General features: G+C 37.9%; 1 pseudogene; it reads right to left on the reverse strand.

Moving 5' to 3' along the window:
• Positions 1 to 1,134: 1,134 nt before the first annotated feature.
• The window catches only part of LOC135760427 (uncharacterized), a 62,387-nt pseudogene continuing 49,837 nt past the window's right edge, over positions 1,135 to 13,684 (reverse strand).

The following is a 13,684-nucleotide window of genomic DNA, read 5'->3' on the forward strand; positions in this document are numbered from 1 at the left end:
TTACTTAATGCGAATACACCTTAGTTAAAAGGGGATAATGATGCGTGATGCATCAGTGAATAAGACTAACTATGATACTTGCATGTCTTGGCCATGAAAAGAAAGTGTCCTGATGTAGTTTGATAAGGCTTCAGTTGATCTTGGCTGAAAGGATTGATGAGAGAGAAAACCAGTTTGATGCAGATGATCCTTGGTAAATGAAAAGACAAGGCCATGCCTGGCACAAACTTAGAGGTACCCTGGAAATGTCATAAGAACTCTGATAAGAACTTGGGGTGTGTTCTTAGGCAGGAGCCTTTAAGCTGTGAATAGGTCACCCCTTAATGAGGTGTCTGACCCAATCAGAGATCATACTTTTAGAGGGAAAGTTAACGGACTTTGCCTTCCAACATGCTGTTTTGCATATGGAATTCGATTTGATGTTGAGTTATCATTCAGGAAATCAAAAATGGAACACATAGATACCAACCATTGTCTAGATTTGATTTTGATTAACTAATACTAAACTTGTTTGGGTTAATATACTGACATAACAAACACAAAGAACATAATCCATGATAAGATAAGAAAGATTTGATTAAGATATTTCCCTTATACATTTATATGTGAATACATGCATGATTAAATAGAACTCGTAAAACCTTAATCTTGATGTGTTGCCATAGTGGCCACTGTGTTGCCACTGGTTCTGCTTTTGAGTGTTAAAAGCAGTTTGGGGGTGGCTGGTCCCTGGCCTGCTGGTTGGGGAGGGTCTGGTGGTTATATTCATAAAATATAAGTAGTTATTTTGTGTCTGATCTGGCTCAGTCGTTACAGTGGTTGAGGCAAAAAATTCCACTGACAATACCGTAGCAGCAAATTTTTTGCGTCATGCTTCATACATCATAGGTAGGGATGTCTTTGAAAAAATATTTTCTACCCGTAATTGGCCAAACAATATGTTACCGCATCAGTAATTTCCATCCATCGTTTACTCTTGCTGTCATATGGAGTGCAACTAGCGAGCGCTCCAGTGATGCTCGTTTGAGTCTTGTCTACTTTGGTGCAGCACATCACCAGCTGCTAGTATCTCCTTCTCGTTGACCTTCACAGCATGTTTGTACTTGACGGTGTGGCTGACATGCTGCTCTTGCTCTCAGGTGTTGTTGCTGTGCGGGAATGTAAATGTGCTATATCATTGATATCACGAGATGACACTTTTTTATCATGTAAAAAATTATACCGTGCTATCATAGACAGTATGATATGGCACACCCCTAAGCGTATTCCAGGCTTAAGGCTGGACTTTTGAGCTCTTTTTACACTGGTCACATCTCTAAGGCTTTTCTTCATCGTGAATTCTTTTGTGCACATCAAGCCTAAACCTACGAATGAAGGTCTCTCCACACTGGTCACAACTATAAGGCATTTCTCTAGTGTGAATTATCCTGTGCTCAGTAAGGTGAGACTTAAAGCTGAAGGTCTGTCCACACAGGTCACAACCATAAGGCTTTTCTCTATTGTGAATTTTCTTGTGCTCAGAAAGGTGGCAACTAAAAGTGAAGGTCCGTCCACACTGGTCACAACTGTAAGGTTTTTCTCCAGTGTGAATTCTCTTGTGCACATTAAGGTAGGACTTACTATTGAAGGTCTGTCCACACAGGTCACAACCGTAAGGCTTTTCTCCTGTGTGAGTTCTCCTGTGCATATCAAGGCTAAACTTAGAAGCGAAGCTCTTTTCACAAAGTTCACAAATGTAAGGCTTTTCTCCAGTGTGAATTCTCTTGTGCGCAATAAATTGGGATTTATAAAGGAAGATCTGTTCACACTGGTCACATCTGTAAGGCTTTTCTTCATTGTGAATTCTCTTGTGCATATTCAAGTTTGCCTTTCTAGTGAAGGTCTTTCCACACTGGTCACAACTGTAAGGTCTTTCTTCAGTGTGAATTTGCATGTGTGCATCAAGGTCGAACTGACTATTGAATATTTTTCCACATCGAGAGCACGTACAAAAATCTTCAAATGACAAAATCTCAGTCTTCAAGCAGCTCACAGATTCTTCTTCAGGAATAAAATGATCAGGTTTCTCCTCTATGTTATTTGATTGAAAACTTTCCAACTTCACATTCAGGTCTAAAATAAACAGAAAAAAATTACGATTAACATGACGGTAAAAAATATCACAGCACACTTCTGAAACTACAGTAGATTTAAACGCATTGTAAAGTGAATAAATAAAAAGTTATAGTTCAGTTTGTGCCAGCTGAAAGACTGTACAGTAAATATTTAATCCAACATTTTGTTTTGTTTCTTGGGTCTATATGCCCGATAGTTACACTGTTATAAAAATGACTGAAATCGCTTTAAGTACAAACTGAATTTCATAAACATAATTTAGCACATTCTGGGGTCCAAGGTACCTAAAGTTATTGTTGGTCACAGACACGCTGTGACCGAAACTGCTTTTAAATGTATACCCCATTTTGAAACAATGACATTTTTAAACCCAGTAACGTATAATAATTTTGGCTGAGGAACTGAGCTCAGTTGTGTTTAAAATTCAAGCTTACATTTACAGAGAATTACCATGCATGTTTATTGTATACAGAAATATGCAATCTGGCGTGCGTCACAGGGCTCACAAAATATAAAAATCCCTGGCAGCTCTTTAGATTCTGAATTAACTGATAAGAAAATGCCACCAGAAATTGCGGGCTTAAGGGCGATTTATAGTCGTGCGTAGGTCCTACGGCGTAGCAGCGACGGCGTAGGTTCTGCGTCGGTTTTCATTTATACTTGTGCGTCGTCGTCCGCGTCGACGTGCAAACACACGCGAAACCGCTGGTTGGCAGTAATCACGCGTGTAACCACAGTAGCAGCAGAACTCGTCACAGAAGAAGCAGCTAAGCAAGTTAACCCACAAACGAAGAAGAAATAGCAACTTGTTGTGTATAATTTGAGAAGACCAGCAATGATGGAAGTAAATAAACAGCGACTTATGTTGCAGTTTGAGTTAAATCACTACTCAACTTGGCTCATCTTTGTTTTCACCGTCTCAAACGGAAATACCTATGACGCAGTTTTTCTACCTGACGGGAGGGGTTCTGGTGGACCAATCACAGCGCTTACGGTCCGCGTAGAGCCGACGCGCTGTTAGAAATTTTGTGAGGTGCTCGTCAGGCCGTAGCTACGCCGTAGGACCTACGCACGACTATAAATCGCCCTTTAGCACAGGGTTCCACAATTAATTTTCATCATGGGATAAATTTTGCCAACAGTTCAAACCAAGGGCCACTGCCCAAATGTTTGCTCTGCTATTCTTCTTCTTTTTAATTCTAGAAAAAACAGGATATCCATGATAGCCAACTGTTCATCTCTACACTGGATCTACTCACAATTTAATAGTGGTTTCAATGGGTCATAAAACTCACAGTTTGAATCATAGTTTTTTTCCAATCACAATTTGGATACTTTTTCGATCAGAAAAATATTGGCTACTTTCGCTTTAAAGGCGCTCTAAGCGAATAATGTGCGACGTCACTTCCTGTTGATGTTTGAACTGTTTTCAAACAGACAAGAGCGTAGCTAACTCCTCCCCCTCCCCCTCCCTTCCGTGCTTTCATGAACGCGCCCAACCCCCACCCCCAAATCCTTCTTGTCGTTTATTGGCTGGAATACTTTGTTTTGTGTTGTGCTGCTAGGTTTGGCCATTTGTTGATATTGCCGTTTGTGAAGCCTGGGATGTCTACAGAGATCGCGTTTTTTTACAGTTTGATCAGCGGACAGGCAGCAAGCAGATAGTGAGGAGATGTTTCCGGTATGTAACAAAAAATGTTTTATGGTCTAAAACGCTTCAATTCGCTTAGAGCACCTTTAAGAGCAAGTTCTGCACAGAGCCAGTGTCAGCCTAGTGTCACAAATCGTATTTCTTTCTTAACTGATTATGTTCACTTTAAGACATAAATATATTTTTTTAGAAGAATACACGTTGAGATTGTTTTGTGTACAGTATGTGTCCGGTAAAGACATGAGAGAACTGAAAAACTGCATTGACAATAAATTTCATAATTGATTATAATCAATTTTATTGATTATTTGTTGCAGCCCTAATCCACGGCCAGCACCACCCTTACAAAAAAACATGGTTAGTGTAGTAAAACCATGGTTTTGTTAATAGTAATCAATGGTAATCAAAAATCATGGTTACTACACTTAATACAAAAAAACATGTTTAATTTTTATAAGGGCAAGTTCTTTTAGTAATCTGGTAGTCTTTGCCAGACTTCCTAAAATTACTCTCTAGCCGTTTCTCAATGTCAAGGATACTTCCTTGGCAGGACTAGTCCTTACAAGTAATTTCCTTCAGAGGCTAGGCGAGGCTCCTCTTAAGCATTTGGAGAACATGTTAAATGGAACAGGCTAGCAAGTGCACGTCATTGCGTGATTGAAAGGTGTGCTTTCGGTGCTGCGCGCATAGGATTGTGGGTGATTTCAGCGCATGAAGAGCGCGAAGGATACACATATGCCTCCTTTCCTGTATATGGGATATTTCTCGAACGAAGGACTCAGTCCTTGGCTGAAATTTCGAGGATCCTCGACATTGGAACAGTCGGACGTCGTTAACGTAGCATCCTCAAAATTCTGGCTTCCGAGGATCCTTCCTTAACATTGAGAAACGGCTTGTATCCTGCCAACGTTTACTTGCTATTCTCCAATGGGACATCTCTGCTCGTTATCTTAGCTGATTTACAGCTGGATCTTAATCCCACTTTCCAAGACCCACCACATTATACTTCTGATTGGGAAGTTTGTCAGTTTGGTTGAGAAAGAAAGCTGTGTTCCTCTCATACATTTGATCTCAAACTGTCAAACTGAAATCTACAAGTTTTTTTAAGGGTCATGAAACCCGCTGTTTCAGGTTGAGTCTACCCAACTACCCAAAAATGAAACTTAAATGGCCGTGGACATTGTAAGAAGAATGGTGAGGGGTAGGCAGGGCACATGATATAAGAAGCTAGTGTAACAAATATTAAGATTTACTAAGAATAGCAGTATTACAGAAATAATTAAAATGAATATAATATTTCATTTAAACAAAGGTCAAGTAAAACTGTTGTTGTTGAAATAATAGCGTGTTTGAAGATAATATACGGTGGGCCGAGGGTCCGTATCTGCTTTTGCTTTTGAAATGGATGATCCCCATGGAGGGAGCACCTGAATTTGTAAAGTTGGGACGGCTGTTTTATTCTCAACGATATGAAAAGTGTTGTCTCTCCCAGTTACTGCACATTTTCCCCCAAAATGTTAAAAATTGCCTACTACATCAGGCGAACCAATAGGGCGGCAAGATACTGACATATGATTATTATTGACCAATTAGATGTAGTTTATTTATTTAGAACAGTTGTTATACGTAAGAGATAACTATCAGACACGAGTTGCGGCGGCATCACATTGACTAGGGATGGGCATTCGATAAAAATTTAGTCGATTGTCGGTAGAATTAACGATCGACTATCGATTAATCGTTAATATTTTATAATAAAAAATATTTATTTAACTTTTATAATTCAAAAATGTTGAATACAAAAATACAGCGTGTTTTCCTCCATGAGACCTTTATTACAAGATCAACTTGTGGCAGCCAGTTAAACTACATTTGGTTAGACAAATGGAACATATATGCGCTTGAATATGCGGTGCTCTAAAGCAGCGGAACCTTCAGCTGCAAGCCACATTCCTAAACAGAGACCTCATTTGTTCCAAAAAAATCATGACCTCTTCATGATTATTTTTTTGAAATCAAAACACGGAAGGTCACAGATAACGGAGTATGGTGTCAAATACTGCACCCTGGTGGTAAAATGTTGAATTGCTGCCACATAGTGAAATTCATTTAATTGCTTCAAGACAAGCGCTACGCTAGGCAACGCAACCTGCATTAGATAAAAAAAGTATTCGATTAATCAATAACAAATTAACGTCATTGACTAAATTCTTAACAATCAATTATCAATCGTCGATTAATCATGCCCATCCCTAACATTGACCATCGCCAAGGACATTCTTGGTGTGGTTGTAAGTATTAATTTAATTAAAATATGATATCTACGTAAATGTTGTGCACACAGTTTTGTGTAAACGTATGTAAGCGTTAGTGTCGTTTTAAGTAGGGTAAAGTAGACTGTTCCGTATAGATAACTTCTACCGCCGATCGCTGAATAAATACTTCTAGGTCATACACAAAATATTTATGCGTGTCGTCTTCATTTCTCCCGCTTTCACCTCCGTTTAGGACAGACACACCCCAGCCGGTTGTTCCTGTGGTATTTCAGTAAGTTTGCCAAGTGCGCTTACTGCGCTTGAAAATGCCCGGTGGGCAAGCTACACTTAGACAGCTGCTTGGGTGGGTAGACAATTAGAGCAGCGAAAATTTATATAATGTTATCACAAATTGTACAATATACCTTTTTGAGTGCAATGATGGTATTTATATTCATAAAGGGTCAATTAAGTTAATGTTAACGTAACTTGTTACATGAATTGAATATTTCAATATTATTTAACAAATGAAACATTAACGTTAACTCCATTGACTTTGTAATTTTGTACCCAACTTTTCAGCTCCACTGTATGTTCGCAGATAATAATTACCTCAGACTGTTTTGCAAACGTTTGCCAAAAACTCAAGGCACACATAAACCTGGTGATGTTTAAGACACATTTAATTATCAGTTACATCTGACATAACGTTAAAAGGTCAGTAAGCAGACAATATTCTAGCTGATAACTCAAGTTAAAACTGCATTTAATAAAAATAAGTATAACGGTTAAAGAACATGGGCTATCACACAAACACGCACACACCACTCCCCACATGTGTAGATACATGCACACATGTGCCCTAGTCATTTTCAAGTTACACACTGACAGAGGTTTGTACATGGCAGCTCATGCAGTTTACATTTGCATCTACCCTTAACACAATTGTTTTTTACACAAGCAGTGCACAAGTTCCAGTATGGCCTCTGGAGCTGGCGGAAGTGTCATCCAGTTCACTTCGTAGAAATCTCCTACAATCTTCCAGTCACGATTTAAAGGAGAAGTGTACTCCTGATAGCTTGCCCGCTGGATATGTTTAGGCAAGGAGTATTTGTTTGAAGGCAAGTCTCTCTACCCTCTACCACTAAAAGTGCAAAAAAAAAAAATAGGTTAATGTTCTGCATCCTTTCCCACATCACTGATTGAAGAAAAATGGTTTGCGGGGTAAAACTCATGATCCATATATTAGTTTCACCTCTTCCCTTAACATGGGTAATAAACCGGTTTCGCATCGTTCAGGTGTTTGGCCTTTTTGATGTTAGTGATGCCATAATTGAAAGGCTAGGTTTTTGCATGTTACATAAAAATGCATACGGTTACAAAATGGACAACGTTACCTCTAAATTCACATTTTTGTGTCAAACTGAATATGTAGCGTAAGTGAATAAAATTAGTTAACAAGTTCAATCTTTCCTGGGCACGAAACGCACCATTGTTTTTGACAAACGCGTCATCAATGCCTTTCCACGCACGCTATTGGATGAAGGCAACAAATACGTTATGAACGTCGGACCCCACACGTAGATGTTTGCTCTGTTCGTCTGTAAAATATCCTGGAGAAAGTTACCGATATTATAGTAATGTGCAAAGTGTGTGAGTGGCAACAATTTTTAATTGCTTTGTTGAAAAGCATAGCGGTTACATATAAAAAACTGAGTTATCCCTCACCACAGATCGTCTAAAAAACACAAAATCTCCCCTCGGCCCACCATCTAGAAGGAAAAGGACAAGGTCAACGTCCACCTGCCTCCCGTAGCTTTTCCGAGCAAATTTAGAAAAAAAGTTGATAGGGAGTTTAGCCTTGACACAGTTGCGGGGAAAAATCATGCAACGTGTTTACAGAGTGTGTGTCATGGCGCACTCACATTTTACTTTTCTATAAAGCCCCCCCCTCCTCTGGCTGACTTGGCCGCATGAAGGACATGCACGCGCGCACACACACAAAAACGAAACATCTTCACATTGGATAAGAACACACTCTCATAAATAATAATAATGAGACAATAATGATTTACTACAGTGCTTTGCAATGTCACAGCCGTGACGTTAACACGATATGGAGTTATATCAAAATAAAACCTAAAAATTAAGTAGTTTTCTCCTAATGTTAAAATTAACAGATACTAACATTATCTTCCATGATGTGCAACACAATTAACTCTGTTAACATCTTAGTGTTGGTTAGTGTTTCATGACGCTTTAATGTGGAACTACCACAGAAACTATTTAGTATTTAGGCTAATTACTCACATCTTAAACTGCGAACAATGGCAGATAGTGCTCTCTTGCCCTCCAGTGGGTGCGGGACAACACATAAAAACGTCTCTGTTACTATCGTAACCTCAGTTCTGTTATAAGAATAATACTTGCATTGAATTGTGAAGGCTATTAAAAGCATCTACATCATTTTCATCCAGATGTACGTTTGTTTCACACCTAACAAGTACAATATATGTACTCACACTGCTATAATATAATAACAACGTTCATTTCTTGAACAATAGTTACCTTGGTTTAACCTGCTGAGCTGAAGCTTTAGCTTCACTAACACTGCTGCCCAACTTCTCAATTCCTCCCATAGAGAAATCAGCATCTCTGTAATATTAACATAAATTAAGTTTACAACGTTTGATGCGATTAATTTATAAGTCGTAACGTCATATTAAAGTTCGTTAGCAAAAAAAAGAAACCAATGTGTATAAAGCTCACCGATCTGCGGGTGACTCCGGCAAAATAGTGGACACAGCTAGAGGCTGGGGTGTAAGCGGGGCTGAAGTAACAGTATCATAACTACAACGAGATTAAGTTACTGTAAGTCTGAGATTTTTTTTTGGGGGGGGGGGGGTGAAATATGATATGATAATAAACACATAAGATGTAACGTTAGCTCAGTCGACTCTATTCCCATTTTATCTAGCATGTAGCAGACTGGTCACTGCCTTACAACTACAGTTACAAGAACAACGTCGATATACCTGAATAACAGTACAACAATAATTATTCCACAAGAAAGAAAGAATAATCACGGTTACCTGTCGAGAAGAATTTTTGCAAACTGCGCGTCTGTCTTGACACCTCTCTGTTCCTTCATTGCTCTCCAGCGTTGAAAAGTTTCTCCAAGAACGACTCTGGTTTTATTACGTTCTTCTGTCATTTTTCTCCTCTTCTCAGCGATTTCAAAAACACTCTTTTTTTTGCGTCCTCCATCGGGTTTTTTCTCTTCCATTGTGTAAATTCGAGGAGGAAAGAAGGAGCGACAATGAAAACAAACCATGGAGGTTCATGCGCTTTGCGCATGCGTCACCTGTGTAAAGTTACTGGAGCGCGCACGTCTCTCACAAGGAACGTAATGGCAGTGATTGACAAGCCAGAGGCCCAATCGTTCATGCGATGACTGCATCCACGATTTGCTGATGTTTTAAGGCCCTATCTTGTGCACAGATGACGTATATCAAGTAATATTGCAAAAATTTATAAAACAAACATCCTCTTTTGTGCCTTTAATTAGAAAGTTTTGTGTTGTGTTTTGGTACTGAAATTGGTACAGAGAACCATCAAATTTTTACTGGTATCGATACCAAGTACCAGCTACTGAAATTGTGTTACTGTGACAACACTAAATAGGTAAATATTAAGACAAGAAGCTTACCTGAATAAATCAGATCCCCTTTATCTGTCTGTTCTTCTTCTTTGATTTCTTGTTTCAGCTCCATCCCACAGTCCAGCAGATTTACTGATGTCTTCTCTTCTTCTTCCTTACAGACAGAAACCAGAAGCTCTGTAGATGTTTGATCCGTGATGCAACTGACAGAGACCTCAGATACATCCTGAAAATAACATGAACAATTGATACATTTAAACTAAACTGAAAGACAAAATACTGACAGAAGTTTTGTGAAGTTTTCGTGTACTACTCCATAGTGAAATATCAAGCATACAAAAGGTTAAAATCCAAAAAAAAAAAACATCACAAACATCTTCATCCACAAACTGAATGTACCCTTTGACTCTCAGTTTCTCATTTCCTGTCAATTACAACTTTCAAAAAAACATTTAATTTGTGCAAAGTGCACCATCAGATTTAAAACAATCACATCAACACAGTTGAAAGAGTGGATCAGTAGTCTGACACTAACTGTTGGTTCACACCATACGCGAGTTCAATGGTTTGCGCGAGTAGATTACATACAAAGTCAATGCAAAGACACGATCAGATGCGTCCTCGCGTGGGGTGATGCGAATGACGTGATATGGGCTGTGCGTTTACTGGGAAAACACGCTATTTGAAAAATTTACAAGACACGAAGTTAAATCCTGCGAGTAATCTAGACCGAGTAACGCGATACCCCGCGTTTGGTGTGTACGTAGCATAAGAGTCAGAAAGGGAATCTAGAAATATTTACAACATATGAAGTGCAATACTTACTTGTTCTGATTTTACGGTTTGAGAACGAAGCGTTGGTATTGACTCATTATTCAGAATCAAGCTGGTTGATAATCCAGCGTTGAACTGACTCTCGTTTTTGAAGCAGTCTGGTGTAAAATGATTGGCACAAACGTGTAACATTCTAGGTATTTTCTTTGGGACATTGCCATAAAAAATGAAATCTAACCACGATGTCCTCAGTGACTCAGATTGTGGGAGTCTATAGAGACTCTGATGTTCATTGGTACATCCCAAAACAAAACATTTGTAATTCCTCTTCAGCGCAGACATTGTAAGATTCCAGCTGCTACAGCGAACATACAAAAATGATGGATTCTCACTCAGGGCTGTGTCTGTGATAATAAGGTAGATCGTCACCAGTTGTGGGCGGGGCTTCTCCTTATATTGACGTCATTGTAGAAGAGAATCTGAATCAGCTTGTTTGAAGACAAATCTTCTGATTTATGGGAATAATAAAAAAGGGTGAGTGGATATCTAACATTATACATTGGTTGTTTAAACACACTGTAGTCTGTCTCTGAAAGACAACTAAAACACTTAATAGTCATATTGACAATCAACAAACATTATTCAGTAAAAACAACTCAATAGTACACTAACAGACACTATTACATAAGCATGAATAAACCAGGAAATGGCAAAAACAATGGGTCTTATTTACTAAGCACTTGTATGCACAAACGTGCGCATAACATATGTGTTTGGATGTTTTTACGAATAAATCATGATTCAACAAAAACCTTTGCTCTTGAATTTCATCTAAATGTATAAAAGAATTCAGGAACAACTAACAGAACACAGACGCATTAATCATGCAGGTTGATGACAAATATTCACGCATTGCTTCCTCACTTTTATAATAATTATTTCAATATCAACAGAGTCCTTAACATTTGTTTATTTATTATAACAAGCAAAATAAATAAGTAGATAACCTTAGTTCAAACGTTAGCTAACGTTAATTCGTACAAAAAAAATCTACACCGAGCTAACGTTACTGAGTAAAATAAACGTTACTGAGTCAACCCTCTGTTCACATAGCGGTGATCTATGATAGCCACTAGCAGGAACATTAAACAAACAGAGACCGGAAGTAAAGTTCCGTCCAGACCCGTAACCGCGACAAAGTGCATCAGTCCGATGAAAGCCTACACACGTATTGTGTGAATTAGGTGAAAGTTTTCGTGAGAAGTTCAAATGTGCGTATAAATACAAAAACACGTATGCAATAAGTGAATGAAACCCAATATTTCTTTTTAATAATACTAATACATATGTTACATGCTGCACTGCATGCTGGGAAAGCTTTGCTTTAGGTCAGGTCAACAAACTAATCTTTATTAGCAACATTTACCTAGTCTTATTCAGCATAAACAAAAACAAAAAATATAATTTCATACTTATGTTCAAGTTACTTCATTACCTTTGTTGGGAAAACATTTTATATTTGACTTTTTTACAGTGTAAAAAGATTAAATGATTTTTGAAACTGAACAAACCTCTCTCTTCAGTCCTTCATCTCCTCTTAACCTCAGCTTTGTCTCCAGTAACGCCACCTCTTTCTTCAGCTGAGAGATTTCTGTGATGAAATCATCAATATCCAGCATGAACAGATCAGTTCCTACTAAATAACACAGACATAATTTCAACAGGATTATAAACAACAGCTGCTTTGACTGTAGTAAATTTACTGTAGTAAAAACATGGTTAACGTAACTGCACTTTTACCACAAAAGACCACCGTTAATTTTCGTAAGGGAAATCAAGAAACAAAGCTTTCATATCTACAAAAGTAACTCAGTTTTTAACGCGTATAACAAAAACAGTAATAAAAACGTACTTACCCTAGAGAGATAAAAAAACATTAAATCACATAAATGATGAAGACTTGAAGAGCACAAACACAACATGGCGCTTAAAGAGTTAGCTTCTTCTTCTTTCAGGTTTAATGGCGGCTGGCAGCTCATCTTAAAGGTTCATTACCGCCACCTACTAGGCTGGAGTGTGGGTATTACAATGACATCAAAGGGGAAAAATCATATTAAATTCTTTCAGTGTTTTTCAAAAATAAAATGTATGAATTGTGTATTCTCCCAGATGCTTTTCCTAATAAATGCTCAAGTGTCATGCTTTGTTCATCCATTTGTGCCTTTAATTCTGCCCGATCCAGAGTAAGCTCCTGTTGCTCCTCGTGAGTTGTTTCTTTTCCTCCAGTGTAAATATGTCGCCGCATACTGATGTCATTTCAGTCATTCTCTCCTTGAGGTATTTTTTATTAAAAATAACGTGTTATAATACATTCATATAACATTTCAATAGACAATTATTCCAGTAGGCCTAATAGAATAACTTAATTATTATAGATTTTATCCCTCCTCATTATATAGAAATGTGTTTTACCGCTTGTCAAAAAAAATCCTATTTGGACATTCAGATTTATTTTAGAAAAATTTGAGTTGATCCTATATAGGATCGTATTTGAGTTTAAAAAAAAAACTCTGTTGGACAGTGCGATACATCCTATTGAAATTTCAGTTTGTGCTATAGCATCATATTTAAACTCTTAGATTTCTATTATATGAGAAATCACACATGTAGTTAACTGCAAAGAGCACCATACTGCATTGTAAGTAACATAATAATAATAATAATAATAAATTGTGTCTTTCTCAAGTAATCATAATTAAACTTCCCTATCACACTTTGTAGTCATTAAAATTGTGCATGGGCATCCCCTAGCCGGGGTAAGGCCCTTTGTAAGGCCCTACATAGCTTCCAAATACTCCACACACAGTTGTATTTATAGTGGTAATTACTGAGCCCTGCAAGACTGTGCCATTGAAAATTAAGAAAACACACACGAGATCGAAACTAAAATGATTTTGTTTATGATTAGGTACCATTTTCAAAATAATGCATTAAATATTTCAAATATTTCACTTTGTTACTTTAAAATAATGCTTTAATCAAAATTAAACGACAGTAATTTGAACAATATTTGTATTTTTTTTTTATAGTGTTTTCGGTGTCAACTAGCAGCAGCTGTTTCGTTTAGTCGACTAGTCTCGCACACCCCTACTCCAAAGACCCTCGTTTTCTTGGATCTAAACATCTGGTGGAGATAAACCATCTGGTGTTTTTAGGCAAGGTATGTAT

This window comes from Paramisgurnus dabryanus, chromosome 4 (assembly GCF_030506205.2).
Source record: "Paramisgurnus dabryanus chromosome 4, PD_genome_1.1, whole genome shotgun sequence".
Taxonomy (NCBI): Eukaryota; Metazoa; Chordata; class Actinopteri; order Cypriniformes; family Cobitidae; genus Paramisgurnus; species Paramisgurnus dabryanus.